The sequence below is a fragment of the Protopterus annectens genome, chromosome 10.part0 (genome assembly GCF_019279795.1).
Source record: "Protopterus annectens isolate FY-2018-M chromosome 10.part0, PAN1.0, whole genome shotgun sequence".
Lineage (NCBI taxonomy): Eukaryota > Metazoa > Chordata > Ceratodontiformes > Protopteridae > Protopterus > Protopterus annectens.
In genome coordinates this window covers 1076795544-1076814469 of record NC_056744.1, presented here as the reverse complement: position 1 = coordinate 1076814469, position 18926 = coordinate 1076795544, and positions in this window count along the sequence as shown.

Sequence of the window (18926 nt, the reverse complement as noted above, 5' to 3'; positions counted from 1 at the left end):
ACATGAGGCACTGAAGAGTTTGGTGTTCAGTCACCATTTCATAATGAAACTGATCAAGAAATATGTGGAATTCAAAAAGATTACAGAATTTGTGCCATATTTCAATATGGGAGACTTACCTATGAATGTCACAATTTTTATGTTCAGATGCCTGTTTACTTATCATTACTTTTCCAATTTCCCATCATTATTTTTCTTGCTTAGAAAATAACCAAGGTTGATGAAAAACAAGCTTCTTCTGAGGTTGTTTTAGCAGTGAGGGGCTAACAGAACAACATATTCTCAGTTTAATAAATTAATTTGAACTCCCAGCTCTTTGCATATTCTGTCAACTGGGCAGCATCAGAGATGACAGTCTTATTTAATTAGAGAAAAAGAAGAGGCCATCATTCATTCCTTGTAGTAACTAGGTCACAGATGTCATTAGCCATGTCAGTTATATGCCAGCAGACACAATCATTTCAAAGAGCAGCTGGAGTCTAATTATTTCAGTGTTTTGTTAACAATTATTTTTCATATCATATCCAGTGCCTGATGGCAAGCAGTAAATCTTCCTCTGCAGCTTAGCCATCATGAGACTAGCATGACAACATTTATGCTTTTACAGAGTTTATGATTTATTGATTAACGTGGGATTTATGGTTTGTAACTGTTACACAGCTACTTTAAGGTTATTGTAAAAAAAAAAAAAAATCAAAAAATAGGATCACTGCCATTTCTTTATCCAGGCACCAAAACTGTAAAAAAAAAAAAACAGACAAAATTTCAAATTGAAAGTAAGCTCATTCATTCCTTTTACATGAAGCTTCATCAGATTGGCTAGAAACGCAAACTGAGTAATACATAGGAGTAAAACTTATTGTACATGATTTAAAAAGCAGAATATAGAATATACAAATGTAATCACATGTAAAGCACTTCAGGTTAAAAAATAATTATCTCAAGGAATACATAAAAATATAATCCATATGCAAATAAGAAAAACAGAGGGTAAACCATGCACACTAAATTAACACTTTAAAGCTAACCTTTTTAGTTGACATTTAAAATGTAGGTTTTATTTCCATTAAACCAAACTTGCCAGTGATATTCTCTGCAGTATAATACATTTTCCATACAATCCCCATATACACCTATATCCTTTTAAAACTTAAAAACTCTTTTTGGAAGTTGTTGCACCCATTTGCATGTTTTGCTAAATATACTTTTCTAACAATGTGTATATGATCATAAGTTTGATTACATCATCTCAGTGTTGCATACCCTATGTAAAAAGTATCACAAACTGTACATTCACCCAGACAGATCATTTGAATAGCGTACAAGATATTATTGTGGAATAGCAGGTTTCATACTATTAAAGTTACCATAAAACACTGCACATGATAACCAAGCTTTGTTCCCTGATTCACACGTTTTATACAATTGCAAAGTAAATAGCTAGCATTATATTTTAATTACTTTAATTCAGTTTTTACATTCATGGAGAGTAAATACAGCATGGGGAAGTGGAAAAGAAAAAACATAGCAACACATACATCATACAAGGTGAATTATTGGTTAAAGCAAATTAATATATATTACTTGGCCTAGACCATCAAGACTTTATAGTTCTTTACAGCATAGTAACAATTACTCTTATTTAATTTAGCTTATTTTTTACAGGCATGTGAGTGTAAAATGCACTGTTAGGCAACAGCAATTTGTCTGGTACTTAACATTTTATTTATTTATTTATTTCCAGTTTGATTACCGGGGAAGTCCACTGGGCCAAAACGTGCCCATTTTCAGTGGAGGCCCGGGGAGAAAAGCTCCATAAGCAATACGGATACAATCTAAGTTACATAGTCTTGAAGGTAAAAAATACATGTATAAATGCATTCATACAGTGAGTAAAAAAAGCAAATGCATACAGTTTACATAAAAAAAAACATCATTAAGGAAAGTAGATACACAGATTTTCAGTTGTTTCACTTCAGAGCAGCAAGTTTCCACTGTCTGTAATATCGAGATCTGCGTTTACTTGATATTTACAATATTTACATACAAGGAGTAGAGAGAGATAATTACTTAAACTGAGAAGTAGCTTAAGTTTGTTTTAGCAGCAATAGAAAAATAATAGTTCTAGGGTAGTGTGAAGTGAGGAGAGTGGAGGGTTCAATGGGGTAGTTATTTACATTTAAGTGGGATGAAAGCAGGAACATTTATGTTTAGAAGACAGGTAAGAGAAAAGTTGGGTTTTGAAGGATTCTGAGTTAGATGTTACATGTATGCATAAGGCTATGAGCTGTTAATGTACTACTTCCTGTGGTGCAGGGATTAATTCCCTCAGCCATCTTTTGTCTACCTTTTGAATCTGACCAAGTCACTTCACCAGACAGTTTTCCTAGGCTTCTCCTGAAAAGGGACACTTGGATTCAATGGGCTGTTCCAAGCTGTTAACAAATGTGTTATGCATTTGTCTTTTGAATTCCTGCATTCTTCACATAGATGCTCATAAGTGCTTCACTACATATGATTTGACTATGTCTGAAAAGATTTCAAGCTTCATAAACTAAAGCACTGCTGGTGATTCCCTGATGGATTTTCCCACCTGTCCTCCCATTTGTTGATCTGCTTTTTAAACCTGGTGATTTTAAGCTGCCCACCCCAACTGTAAATTGAGATTAATAAGCACCTTCCTTTCTACACTGCTGTTTATTTCTTGAATTATTTATTTGCCTTTCCTCGTCCATATATTGAAAAAGTGCATTTTGCCCCCCCCCCCATTGTCTGTTCTATTGATTTACTTGATCTGAATTCATTATCTAGCTAGCTGTTGGATAATGTAGCATATTTTTACACCCTATCAAGCACTTGTTTTTACATCAAAAGGTCAGTGGCTTTTCCATCTAGTGCACTGGGTGGCAGCCTGGTCTGTTTAGGTTGGGGAAACACTTGAGATTCTGCATGTACTTTTATTGGCTTGAGGGCTTATCAATCCTCTTATCTTGTTTTTAGTACCTTTATAAATTCTATACAATTGAGTAGCCCTTGGCTCATTTCTACAAAGTGAAGTACATTTCTTGACTTATCACATATTTATAAGCGGTTTAAAGTACACTGCTGTATCTATATCTTTAAGGTTTGTTGTGGCAGCATTTCATATCTTTTAAATTTGTTAGTGGTAGCATTTCATTTCAGCACTCCTTTATTGTGCTTTTATATTAGGAGGACTCTTATTATTCGTTTAATGGTAGTAGGTGTTTACCTGTGGTCTGTCTGAACTGGGAAACACACAAAAGGGCTCTAAGTATTGCTTTGCACTTCTCTTGTATACTGTGGCAATTCCAAAAAAATGTACTGCCTCCTGTTGCTTTGCACTGCAAAATATTAAGTCGTAGACTGTTGTAGGTAGCTTGTGTTGTTTTATTACACTTGGGCTCCAAACCAGCTATTCTACATTAAGAAAGTGTTTTTCTGCAGCACTATGGCAGAAGTGTGCTGATCTAACCTGGCTGATTAAGTTAATGCTGGTGGAAGGCTTATTGTCTGCTTCCCTGATTGGTAGCTTAAAACTTGTTTCTGTTTACTCATATTTAAGCCTCACATTTGCTTGGGCTTTGGTACAGATACAGCTGCTCATTGTTTGGTGATTTTGCTACTGATTGCTGATAATCTGCCTTCACCTGGAGCACTTCACTACTAAAAAGACAAAACTAAGTATTTTTTTGCACTTCCCTTATATAATGTCACTATACTCTTGCAGTTTCTTAAGCTTTATGCTGGTATTTTTGCACTTTATAGCAAAAATTGTACTGTCTACTGCTGCTTTGAGTAGATAATTGCACTGTATTATATTGTATATGTTAGTTGTAGGGCTGTTGTAGGTAGTTTGTGTGATCTTGTTATATGTGGGCTCCAAACCTGCTATTATGTATTAAGAAGGTGTTTTTCTGCATCCATGTGGCAGAAGTGTGCTTATCTAACCTGTCTGAGTTGGGGATTGCTAGTGAAAGGCTTATTGTGTGCTTTCCAAATTGGTAGTTAGTTTAAAACTTGTTTCTCTTTGTTAGTATTTAAGCCTTGCATTTGAGTGGTGCTGCTATTCATTCAGCAACATTTAGTAGTGCCCTGTATAGACGCAAAAGCCTAGAAGTTTGTTTTTTTTCCCCTAAACAGCTGTCAGTGAAACTCTTCCAAGCTTTTCTGCTGCTCTGGGAGCAACTCAGTTGCACACTGAACAGCACTGCCTTATTGACCAACCTTAGCATACAGGCCATACCTCTAAACAGTACAAATATTCACAAAATGTCCAGATTTTTGCCTCATATTTTTGTTCTGTTTTTCATAAAATTGTGTTTTTCTGGCAAATTAGTGGTAAATCATTAAAGACTGAAGTTAGAAAATAATGACAGGCATTTGAGTTTCATACTTCTTACCCTTCAGAAAAAAATTCATGCTAATACAAAACCTGTTGTTCTATCAACTTTCTAAGTTTGTAAGAGCAATATTTAAAAATTGTAACTATTTTTGGGCCTTTGTCCCACTTTCATATATGGCTTTGTCCAGATTTCTTGCTGTAAGAGGTTGAGAGGTATGGCCTATACAACGTATAGGTCCCTCTTGTAGTCTCTGCCTTACCAGCACAGATCTGTCAAATTAGCCCAGTCCCTTACCTAATAAAACATACAGTAAAAATCTGCTATCATGGATGGGCAGTTTCCCATCATCTCTCTGGCCAGCCTGATAGACATGAGCATCCTGAGGCAATGTAGCAGTTGTCTTATATACTGACAGCCACTTACTCCTGAAACAAATACTTTATGTGGCAGATGTAGTTACACTATGAAATTGGAGGCAAGACATTCACATAAGGACAAACTGAATGACAAACAGATTGCCAGCACACACACATTCCCCACACTAATAAGGACACGACACATAAACCCACAAATGTGGAGGTACTCACTAGTAACTTACCAAAAGATCAGTGGCCTCCCCAATGGAAACAACTTACACACATAACAATGCAAAAAAAAGATAAATAAATGACACAATAACACACACCCCAGTGTTACAACAAATAAGATCATAAGGCATTACACCACAAAACCTAATGTACTGGTTATAGGTGACTCCATTGTGCGACACACGGATATTCCCCTCTCCAGGCTGGATAAGGAGTGGGTTATGGTTAGCTGCCTGTCAGGTGGCAGGATCGGTCAAGTCACTCAAGCACGCATATCACTCAAACAAAAGTACTAGTATGACTCTGTCATAATCTATGTGGGAGTGAATGACTTCAGATGTACCTCACTGGACTACATGAAGAGACACGTGACTGACCTCTCAGACTATGTGTCACAGGCAAGTATAAGCCTAGCCTTAAGCAGCATTCTACCTTCTCTGAGGATGATGCCATAATGCTAACAAAAAATTATTGATTTTAACAATTGGCTTAACTCCTGGTGTCAGTCCAAGGTGATACAGTATCTGTCAGCCTGGGAAGACATGGTCAACAGGCAACACTGTTTTGCCAGAGATGGTCTGCAACTGTCCCCTCTGGGCTTTCAGATGCTGGCAAAGGCATTAGCCACATCCATTGTGCCTTTTTAAACATTGACAAAATAACCAACCTACCAACATAACAAAATCCTGTCTAGATAAACTCAATGTACTGCTGCTTAATGCTAGTAGTCTAAACAATAAACTGCACACCCTGGAAGCACTCCTCACTTTGGAAGATACTAACATCTGTGCTGTCACTGAGACATGGTTTGAAAATGCGGAAAGCACCCTAGCCATGCCTTCCATATATTCAGATGACAAACTGAGCATGAAAGAACCAAAGGAGGAAGTTTATCCTTCTTCACTAAGGATAAGTACACCTCAATACTGCTCAGACTGTCTTGAGCTACTCCATGTCCAATTAACTATGGGAAAAGCCCCCTACCACATCATAGCTAAATGTAGGTCCACCACCATGAAACAGGAAAAGCATACTACATACCTGGACTTACTGGAGTCACTTGCCATACAGCCCAACACCTTACACATGCGTGATTTTAATTATCCTACCATAGACTGAGAATCATACATGACCACAAACATGCTGGCTCAGAGGTTTTTGGACTTTGTCAATGCAAATGTTCTGGAACAGCTAGTCAGCACACCCACAAGAGGCCCAAAGGTCCTGGACATAGTACTCACTAACATGGGACAGCATTGTGTCACATGTCTGGTGTATTCAAATGAAACACTGAGGAACAGAATGCGTTTAAGTCCTTTATTATACAGGAGCTGTAATTTGTACATATACTTCAAATTTCATATACTTACTGACTGACTCATTACCTCTAACACACTCACATGTGCATCTCCATTCAAGCTTACATTCACACTGGCTGAATACACAAAATGTCCTGATCTCGCACGTGCTCAGTAACTTATATGCACGTGCTCTCCAGCTACAGTGGCTGACTAGTTTCAATATACACATTGATCTACATCCTCCCACTTTAATTTTGTTTGATATTTCAAATACATGAACAAAGACATATTTAAGAGCTAGACATCATTTCAACATTTCAACAAAACAAAACTGACTTCAAGACAAAGTGGCTGCGTATTTTTGATTCAGTTTGGAAATTCTACCCAATCTATTTACACAGAAATTCTAACTGTGTTTAGCAACAGGGACAGTCTCTGGGGATTCTTTCAAAACTGGAACAGCAGGGTACACATCAAAGTTGTTTGAAGAAAGCACACTGTCCTTCTAAATTCAAACAGTTGACAAGTCCCTCTGGGAATCAGAGTCATCAGCACAGGCAATCTGCTGTGTCACTGGTTCCGAGACAGGTAACACATTGCCACGATTCCTTCTGAAATCCATTCCTTCAGATTGTATGATGCAAGATCTCTGTTCCTCACAAATGTTTTCTATGATTCCCACTCTGTTATATCCTTTAGATGTTTGCATTCTCACAACTTCTCCTTGCAGTAATGGTCTAAGGGGTTTACCGGTCTTCTCATAGTACAACTTTTCTCAAAAGTTGAGCTTTGAACACTCTGTTGTTTTTTGCATTTGGTACTAGCAATTGACTGTTGATTGGAAGAATTGTTCTAGTCTGGCTGGACTTTAATCTCTGAGCAGGTGAACCAGGCAAGTCGTCTCGAGGAATGTTTCTGAGACTGAGTAAGTTAAGGAAGACATTGGTACCATCTCTCTTGGATTTTTCCAACAAGTGCTTTGCACACTGAACTGCACATTCAGGTAAACCATTGGCTTGTGGATACCCAGGACTACTGGTAACATGAACAAAGTCCCATGTCTCAGAAAATCTCTTGAATTGCTGACTAGTAAACTGTGCACCATTGTCAGACATGACTTTGTGCAGACTACCATGGACAGAAAAATGTTTCTTCAATTGTGTAATGACTTGTGCTGGATTTGAAGTTAGAAAGTAGGTCAATTTCAAACCACCTTCAGTGAGTCTACTAATACCAAGTAATGTTGATCATTCCATTTGAAAATAACTGTGGCAACTGTCAACCATGGTAGTTCAGGAATTTGGTGCAGCTGAAGTGGTTCTTTTTGTTGATGCAGTTTGGTGGTTTTGCAAACTGAACATGCTAGAGTTTCTTTCTCTATATCTTTGGACATAGAAGGCCAAAATACAATGCCTCTTGCCATTTTTTTGTTGAATCAGTAACTGGGTGACCACAGTGCAAGATTCCATCTTCCATCATGATGAGCTTGTCTCTGTAAGGAAAGTACTGTTGAATATCAAGTGGTAAACTGGTTTGTCGTGTTGGCCATCCTTGACTGATAACATATTTTAGCTTCTGGAGAACTGGGTCTGAAGCTGTATGTTTTTTTAGTTCATCAAGCCTCAATGATGAAAGATTTCTGACTTCCATGGCTTCAAAGTCTGCTGTTACATTTTCATGCTGCTTTGTCTTTTGTCTGGGTGCTTGTGACAATTTCTGACTTCCATGACTTCAAAGTCTGCTGTTACATTTTCATGCTGCTTTGTCTTTTGTCTGGGTGCTCGTGACAATTTCTGACTTCCATGACTTCAAAGTCTGCTGTTACATTTTCATGCTTTTGTCTGGGTGCTCGTGACAATTTCTGACTTCCATGACTTCAAAGTCTGCTGTTACATTTTCATGCTGCTTTGTCTTTTGCCTGGGTGCTTGTGACAATTTCTGACTTCCATGACTTCAAAGTCTGCTGTTACATTTTCATGCTGCTTTGTCTTTTGTCTGGGTGCTCGTGACAATTTCTGACTTCCATGACTTCAAAGTCTGCTGTTACATTTTCATGCTGCTTTGTCTTTTGTCTGGGTGCTCATGACAAAGCATCGGCAAGGTACAAGTGATGCCCTTTTTGTAAACAATATTCAAATTGTACTTTTGCAATTTTAACATCATACGTTGCAATCAAGATGGGGCTTTATGCATTGGCGGTAGTGCTTGGTGATCAGTCTCTATTTAGATAGGTCTGCCATAAATATAATCATTGAACTTCTAACATGCGAACACTATCGCCAAAACTTCTTTCCTTATTTGTGTATAATGCATCATTGTTTGAGTTAAAGTTCTTGATGCATAGGCTACTGGTATGTCTTTTCATTATAATATTCGTTTGAGGGGTATACATTTTGATAAATTTACATTTTAAGCACTCAGGGTCTTCCCGCCTTTCAGCCTGTATCATATAGTGGTTCTCCCCCTCCTCTGCACATGCGGCAGGTGCATACACATTAATGTTCTTGCTCAATGGCGTCTGAGCCAGTTAAATTGAGAAGTATAAAGGCTTTTGTATGTGCATCTTTATCAGAAAATGCAGCCTGTATGAAAATATATTCTTGTTCAAACACTTACCAGTTCTCAGCAATATTATTATCAAACACCAGTGGCTCAGGTATACAAAATCCCTCTGCCATAATAACAAATTGCTTTTAAACATAAGTATAGACCTGGTACTTGTAATCTTTGTTCAAATGCACAACAATCTCTCAAAAAATGCTTTATTTTAACACTGCAAATATTTCGAACACTCCATACACTTCAGACACTTTGAAAAGTCTTTCGGAAGAGTTATTACCCAACCTTCTTCAGACAAATAGTATAAAACACATAGCCTTGTATTTATATACACCTCATAATGATGACAATCATAATAAATTAATTATGCAATTGACTGACAAATTTAAAATTAAAGGAAACACATCTAAAAAACACATCCAAACATATTAATCACGCTACCTAGCAATCCTCATCAGATTCTCACAGTGACTATATAAAAAATATATATATATGAAATATATGTGTGTATAAAATATACAATGTCCTGTTATTATATACTAAAACCTAATATTATGAATTATGAGAAATTACAATATTAAAACTCATTGCTAACTTGATTGAATAGTTAGCTTTAAAACTACAAATACAAATACTCAGAACAATAAACAATAAACATACACATATTGATGTTAGGGAATTATTGAAATATAAATATGTATATGTATGATTGCATATTAAGGAATTTTTGTGACCACATTTAAAATATATATATATATATATATATATATATATATATATATGCTAAAAACTAAAAAGCCACTAAATAAGCCCTAACCCTTAAGTACAATGTATTCAGTGTAGTGTTTACCTATGCAGTGCTTTTAATTTTAAGATGCATTTGATAGAGGCGTATTCGTTCAACCCTGGGGGGAGATAAGAAGATGTTCTAATTTGCCAGAACACTTCTTGTTCTTCTAGGAGCAATTGCCAGGGGCTGCCCCTAACATCATTTTGTACTTGGTGTAGAACCACAAACAAAAAAGCATGATCAGGATACTCTACAATATGCTTTGCAAGAGCATTAGTTAAATCCTTCCTACCTATAGCATATATATGTTCATAAATTCTTTTTCTTAACATCCTTTCGGTTTTTCCTATATAGAAGGAAGGACAATTCTCACACAAGGCAGCATACACCACCCCTTTTATTTCACAGTTATATTTACCGTTCAAGTAGTATGCTTTCCCCTTATTTATTACTCTATCACATGGCATAATATATTTACATTGTGGACACCTTCCACATTTACCCATACCAACTTCTTTAGCCTTGGTTTTACCCATTTCAACTAAATTCTTGAGATTAAGCCCTCTTCTATAAGTGAATTTAGGTTGCGAACCAATTGTTTTACACAAAGCATGGTCTTCCAAAATTAAACTCCAATTCATAAGAATAATATCTTTAATAACTTCATAATCTATACAATATGTAAAAAGAAAACTAAGCTTAGAAGACTCATTCTTACCCATATTACTAGTATTCATGTCAACCTCACCCAACCTTTGCATTGTTCCTCCACCAAGAAGTGGTTTGAAATGCCCAGATTCCCTTTTAGCCTTAACTTCATTCATTATCTCAATAATAAATGTTTCTGGGTAACTTCTATTAGAAAACATTATTTTAATATTGTCACATTCTAATACAAAATCTTGTAATTCAGAAATCATCCTGGCAGCTCTAACAAACTGCCCCTTCACCACCCCTCTGTTTTGATGAAAGGGGTGGCAACTAGAAAAATGGAGGTAACTGTTGGAATGCGTAGGTTTTCTATAAATCATTGATTTAAATCTGTGACTCTCTTTATCCTTACTGATCTTAACATCAAGAAAATTTATTTCATCTATTCCAATAGTATATGTAAACTCAAGAAATTCGGTCATCCGGGAAACACTACTTATAAAGGCTGGTATCTGGTCCATGTGCCCTTTCCATATGAAACACATGTCATCTTGGTACCTAGTGTACCAAGCAACGTGTTGTTGGAACATGTGGTTCTTGAACAACATATTGTGTTCCCAAAATGCCATAACACTATTAGCGAAACTGCTTCCACAAGGGGACCCCATCGCTATTCCGGTTCTTTGGAGAAAAAACTGACCTTTGAAAATTAGATGGTTATTAACAAGAATTACATCTAACAAGGTCTCAACCAGGTAAATATATACATTATCTGCTTTCTTAAAGACCATAAAATTTCTAGTCCATTCTATACCCAACTGTTGAGGAATGACGGTATATAAATCTTTCACATCTATAAGCAAAAATATAAAGTCCTTATTATAAGTTACTTGATTAACATTCTCCAAAAAACTCCAGGAGTCCTTACATATTTGTGGTTCATTCTGTATAAGGGGTTTTAGTATGCTATCCACATATTTTGCACATGCATAAGTGATGGACCCTCGTCCATCCACGATAGGTCTGAACGGAGGATCAATCAAACATTTATGCAGTATCAAGGAACCAAAAATCGTTAGAATCCTAGGGGCTGTCATAGAAAGAAATTGAAAGGTGTCCATATCTATGCTACCTTCTAAAAACAAATCATAGAGAATACCTCTGATCTTCTTATATGCCAAATGGACTTCATTTAAACTAGCAACTAAATATGCTTCAGTTTGTAAATAATCAAACATCTTGTTTCCATACTGGTATTTGTCCATGAAAACTAGACCCCACCCTTGTCCGGCTTCATGACTAAGCGCTAACGTTTAATAAACAGTCCGTGTCTTGTTGTATTATACCGTTTCGCACTTTTGGTTTTTTAGTTGTTTGCACGTTTTTTTGCCTACTTTGAAAAGTCTTAGCTACTATGAAAAAGTCATACATTGCGAAAAAATTTGAATATTTTAGCCTTTTTTAACATTTTAAACACTTCAGAGATTATTTCAAACACTTTAACCATTATGTCACTATTACAGATATTTTGAATATCTCGGGAATTATTTTAAACACTTTGAATGCTATGCCACAAGTTTGGCGACTGAAAATCATTTGAAATGAATTTAAGTACCTTCAAATAACCGCTGACCTGTTTGTGAGTTCACTCCTGGATATTGCTTCACTTCTAATTGCGTGTGTCATGGTTTGCAAGCTGCTTCAACTTCGGACCTCATTCTGACACCATGTTGCATGTGCCATATATTCAAATGAGACACTGAGGCATAGAATGCATTTAAGGCATTTATTATACAAACACACATCAGGAACTGTGATTTGTACTTATATGTCAAACTTCATATGCTTATTAACTGACTCATTACTTCTAACACACTCACATGTGCATCTCCATTCAAGCTTCCATTCACACTGGCTGACTACACAAAATGGCCTGATCTTGCACATGCTCAGTAACTTATATGCATGTGCTGCCTAGCTACAGTGACTGACTAGGTTCAATATACACGCTGATCTACACATTGCACCCCCCATGTGATGTCTTCTCTGGTAAGATTGAACCATAAATCAATTTGTTCGATGTAATCATAAGACTAGACACCCCATTAAGCTCAAAAATGCTTAAGAAGTTTTCAAAGACAAATTACCTCCTACTAAGTGATGATATAAGAAGTGTCAAAGCCTTCTCAAATGCAAATAACATGGATTCCTATTCAAAGATGTACACAAATGTCCTGTATAACCATTCAAGCAGTTGTATAGATAGGTGTATGAAGAGTTGTATAAAAGGTTTGACACTAAGGAGGGGGAAAAGGACATGTACTGATTGGCTAGACAGAGGGACCGAGCTAGTAAAGATGTGCAGCAGGTAAGGGTGATAAAGGATAATGAGGGAAACGTACTCACAAGCGAGGAGAGTGTGTTGAGCAGATGGAAAGAGTACTTTGAGGGGTTGATGAATGAAGAGAATGAGATTGAGAGAAGGTTGGATGATGTGCGGATAGTGAATCATAAAGTGCAGTGGATTAGCAAGGAGGAACTAAGGATAGCTATGAAGAGGATGAAGAATGGAAAGGCTGTTGGTCCAGATGACATACCTGTGGAAGCATGTAGGTGTTTAGGTGAAATGGCAGTGGAGTTTTTAACTAGATTATTTAATGAAATCTTGGAAAGTGAGAGGATGCCTGAGGAATGGAGAAAAAGTGTTTTGGTACCGATTTTTAAGAATAAGGGTGATGTGCAGAGATGCAGTAACTACAGAGGGATTAAACTGATCAGTCACAGCATGAAGTTATGGGAAAGAGTAGTGGAAGCTAGGTTAAGAAGGGAGGTGATGATTAGTGATCAGCAGTATGGTTTCATGCCAGGAAAGAGCACTACAGATGCGATATTTGCTCTGACAGTGTTAATGGAGAAGTACAGAGAAGGTCAGAAGGAGTTGCATTGTGTCTTTGTGGATTTAGAGAAAGCATATGACAGGAAGCCTAGAGAGGAGTTGTGGTATTGTACGAGGAAGTCGGGAGTGTCAGAGAAGTATGTAAGAGTGGTACAGGATATGTACGAGGGTAGTGTGACAGCGGTGAGGTCTGCGGTGGGAGTGACGGATGCGTTTAAGGTGGAGGTGGGATTACATCAAGGTTCAGCTCTGAGCCCTTTCTTATTTGCAATGGTGATAGTCAGGTTAACAGACAAGATCAGACAGGAGTCCCCGTGGACTATGATGTTTGCAGATGACATTGTGATCTGTAGTGAGAGTAGGGAATAGGTGGAGGAGACTCTGGAGAGGTGAAGATATGCTCTAGAGAGAAGAGGAATGAAGGTCAACAGGACTAAGACAAAATATATGTGTGTGAATGAGAGGGAGGAAAGAGGAATGGTGAGGATGCAGGGAGTAGATGTGGCGAAGGTGGATGAGTTTAAGTACTTGGGATCAACAGTTCAGAGTAATGGTGAGTGTGGAAGAGAGGTAAAGAAGAGAGTACAGGCAGGATGGAGTTGGTGGAGAAGAGTGTCAGGAGTGATTTGTGACAGACGAGTACCAGTAAGAGTGAAAGGGAAGGTCTACAAGAGGGTAGTGAGACCAGCTATGTTATATGCGTTGGAGACAGTGGCATTGACAAAAAGGCAGGAGTCAGAGCTTGACATGGCAGAGTTGAAGATGTTAAGATTTGCACTGGGTGTGACGAGGATGGACAGGATTAGGAATAAGTATATTAGAGGGTCAGCCCAGGTTGGAAGGTTTGGAGACAAAGCCAGAGAGGCAAGATTACGTTGGTTTGGACATGTGCTGAGGAGGGATGCAGAGTATATTGGGAAAAAGATGGTAAGGATGAAGCTGCCAGATAACAGGAAAAGAGGGATGCCTAAGATAAGGTTTATGGATGTGGTGAGAGAGGACATGCATATGGTTGGTGTGACAGAGCAAGATGCAGAGGACAGGAAGAAATGGAAACAGTTGATCTGCTGTGGCGACCCCTAATGGGAGCAGCCAAAAGAAGAAGAAGAAGAAGTTGTATAGAATAAGCTGCACCTGGCTGGGTTAAAACCAGGTCTTGCCAAAAAAACAAGCCACTCTGGAGGACCCCTAGTGTATGCAGGCTATACAACAAGAGAAAAAAACTATTGTCCAAAACAAGAGGGAACTGGCTCAGCAGAGGAAGAAATCCACTAGCTTAAACAGACAAATCAGAGATCTTTTCAAGTCCTCCAAAACTAATTATCAGGCAAAAGTAGCCTCCCTGGCTAAACATAATCACAAGGCATTCTTTAACTACGTCCAAAATCGAAAAGGGATGCCCAGCTATGCACAGAACTGGTTGTGGATGGCACCACCCATACTCAACTGGAGGCAATAGCTAACCTGATAGCTAACAGATATGGAGCAACCCCTCCCCCCACCCATCATCCCCCAAAGTATACCTGCCACCATACCTCAGCCTATTATCTTAAGACAGCAAGTCATCTCAGCACTCTCCAAGGCCAAAAACATGGCATCAGTGGGACCCGACAACATCCTATGTTGCCTTTTAAACTTCATACATGACCTAGCAGACCTACATGGATCTCTGTTTAACTACAGCCTGCGAACTGGCTATGTTACAGAGGAATGGAGGACAGCAACAGTAATCCCTCTGCACAAAGGGGCCCATCAAATGACCCTGGGAATTATAGACCCCTAAGCTTCACTACACTTACCTGCAAGGCCATGGAAAGAATCGTTATGGACCTTATTAACAAGGATATAGGTAATTTCCAAACTCTGGACCCAACCCAGTTCTGATTCGTTAAAGGCAGGTCATGTCTGTTAAACATGGTTCACTTCTTTGAGAAAGTCAGCAAGCCCCTGGAAGAGGGAAAGACAGTGCATAAACAACTTAAAACATGACTTAGCAGACTCACGTGGATCACTGTTTAACTGCAGTCTGCGAACTGGCTATGTTTCAGTGAAATGGAGGACAGCAACAATAATCCCTCTGTACAAAGGGGGACCATCAACTGACCCTGGAAGTTACAGGCCTATAAGCTTGACTAGCCTCATATGCAAGGTTATGGAAAGAATGATTATGGACCTTCTTAACAAGGGCATAGGTAATCACCAAACTCTGCACCCAACACAGTTTGGATCCTTTAAAGGTAGATTATGCCTGTTAAACATGGCTGACTTCTTCAAAAAAGTCACCAAGGCCCTAGATGAGTAAAACTCAGTTTATATCGGCTGTCTCCACCTAGCCAAGGCATTTGACACAATCCCCCACTCAGGTATTACAGAGAAACTCTCCCAAGTACATTACCAGATGAGTAACCAACTGGCTCACTGACAGGATGCATACTGCAAAAGTAGGTGACTTCACCTCTAGAAAATGACCAGTCACCAGTGGAATACCACAGGGTTCTGTGGTGGGCCCCTTACTGTTCAGAATTTATTTCTCACAAGTCCAGGCAAACTTGGATGGCCTGTGACTTACCAAGTTCACTGATGATTGCAAATAGGGAGCAATCATTGAGTCCCCCAGTGATGTCAATATACTGCAGACAGGATTAAGGCAGACAAGTGATTGCTGCCAAAGCCACAGATTAAAGCGAAATGCAAATAAAAATGCATTATTTTTCCCTTTGGGAATGCTGACATCCCTGCTAATTACATTATAGGCAACAACCCCAAGTGTAGACCCCATGGTACCTGATCTGGGTAGTCATGTTGATAGCAACCTGAACTTTGACCACCACGTATCCACAGCAGTAAGGAAATCCATCTATGTGGCACATCTTGTAAGTAAAGGCATTGCATCTTGATCTAAGGATGTTATAATTCCATTATACTCAGCCCAAATCAGACCAATAATTCAGTGCAATGCTCTCTTTTGCATGCACCTCACCAGACACCTGCAACAACTGAAGAGACCACAGAGGTTTCTCACCAAGAAATCACAGGCTACACAAAACAAGTCTTATGTGGAAAGATTGAAAGCCCTGTAACTGTATTCTGTCTCCTCCAGGTTGCTAAGGGGTGACATCTGCCTGGCTCATAGGGCAGTCTCTTACTCGGCCCTGATGGAAATGCTACACATTTGTAAATTAAATTAGACAATGGTCACTCACTCCAAGGATTTTAACTTAGCCTCTGACATAAACAGGCCATACTAGAGAGATAGATACATATCCCAGAGACTGCCACTTCTCTGGAACAAGCTTCCAATACAAGTGAAACAGAGCCCCTCCCTGACCCTCTTCAGAGGAAGTCATTATTAACTACCATAGACCCTTACCTCTGCTATCTTCACTCTCCTAAGCACTAAAACTTGGGGCAACTCTGGATAGATATGGCTATGCTTGTAAGGGCTCTAGAGCCATTAGCCTAGTATCCTTCTTTGAGCCTATGAACCTATGATTCCCAGCATATATCTTGCAGTTTAATGGGATGTCAAATGCATTTTCAATAAATGTAAGTTTAAATGGAAGAGAAGTTCATTGTTGCTCAAGCTATGTCCTTAGAATATAAAGAAATAGTGAGAAGAAAAGATAGTAAAATGTCACGAAGCACAGACAGGATTCAGCTACAGCCTCTGTAATGCCTGCTAAATGTAGCACAAAGGGTTTCTCATCTCTATTAAGGACAGATATATAACTCACAAAGAGAACCACCTATGCGTCAGTCTTTGGTAAGACTACGACCCAGTGAAATGAACAACACACTGCCAAACAGTTTAATATGCCATTCATATCAATGGTGCTCTGAGCAACACATTTAAACCATATCTGCCCATTTGAGGTATGTTGCAGGCCATTACTGCATTCTGTACCCTAGGTAACAGTCCATAATGTAAGGGATGCACATCATAACAAGCTATTTACCCTTTCTTTGAGTAACATGTGCTGTGTTTGGGGAAGGGGATTGTCATATTGTAAGGAACACAGAATCTCAGGCTGTACACATTTTGTATGGGCATAGCCGGATAACAATGGGCAATATGTGACATTTAAACTTATGAGAAACAAGTAGAGCTTGTCAAAGTTGATGTGTTATTAACTGTATGGTTAAGCTACTTGGTTTGAATCAGATAGTTTGCAAGATGTGATGGCTGGATTTACTCTCAGGTCTACAGGAAGAAATTAACTAGCAGCCCACCACCTCCACCCCCCTTGGTACACTCCTCTTATACATGAAAGTCAAGGCTATGTTGCTGGAGATTCACTGCATTAACACACAAGGTGCAGTGTGCATGAATGGGTCTCAGGGAGGGTTACGGGTATATTTGCTGAGAAGGCATAATAGGTCAATGCTTTCAACCTTCCATAGAAAGAGTACAAAAGGTGCCCTAAGTAGGTGATACTGTTACTCTGTGGGTATACAAAAGGCAGCAGCAAGAACCATTCAGCATATGACATCTACATGTTCATGTACTCTTACATTTGGCAGAATGACTATACAGTGATTCATGAATATGGTTACTGTTTGCATTGTGGTCCACTGCTATTAGCCATAGTATATATTAATGTACAGTGCAGTTCAGAAAGAAACAGCTAACCAATTCCTTTTACTAATTTTAATCTCTGGCACTGCTTTTAGCTCTGGTATGCATGCAATAATGTGCAAAGCAGTTCAGAAAGTCACTCCTCGCCTCTCTTTTGTTAATTTCATTTGGAGTTTGTGAGTGAGATTAGTGTAAGAGTCTTGCCATTTCATGATTTCCTTCTAGGGCAGTAAGTTTATATTATAGGTTACTTGTTTGTGCAGTTAATTGTAAAGAGCCTTCTGGGCAACTGGAATACAGTAGCCATAACAGCTTTATATAAGAGACATGACTGAAATCTGATACCGTTTGTATAAATGTGAGTGTGTGTGTGTGTGTGTGTGTGTGTGTGTGTGTGTGTGTGTGTGTGTGTGTGTGTGTGTATGTGTGTGTGTGTGCTCACAACAGGTACACATTAGGTAATTATGAAGTCATGACATTCCTTTACTACAGTGTAGTGGAATATCGCTGGTGGTATGCAACTTTATTTGCAAAGTGACACAGTTACTATGGACAACCTTTGAAGCCAGTATATCTGTCTCTCAGTTGTGTTACCACTTATTTATGCAGCGTTTTTTTACACATTTACACTATGTGGTGTGGAACATGTCTTTGAATTTTGCCTCATATTTTATTTACCTTGCTAACAACTGTAGTGGTATTTTCTCCATACTGAAGAAAACAGCAACTCAGTCCTAAATTCAATAGCTTTATCATACTTAGTCTCTTAGAAATTAAATGCATTTAATTATATTTTCATTTAAATTCCTTAAAAGAAACACATACAAAATAAATTCTGCATTCATATTTATAAGGAAAATATTATACTATTTATTTTAAGAATTCAGTAGCTTGAATATTTTACTGTGATGTACATACACAGTTCCCAGCAATTGTTCTGATATTTTAGTGTATCATAGGTAATGGGTATGTTGTTACAGTTGATCTACAAGGGGATCCACCCCAGGTAGACCCTACATGCGATATGGGACTGGAAAGATATTACAGAAAAAAACTGATGTGCAGTCCCACTGATATCTAGTAATCAGTGAGGGCAAATTGCAAAGATCACATACAGGGTTCTACTATGGACAGCCAAATGGCAAAACTACAATTATTAGCAATGCTGATAAATGTCTGAAATTTAGAAGGGCAAAAAAGTT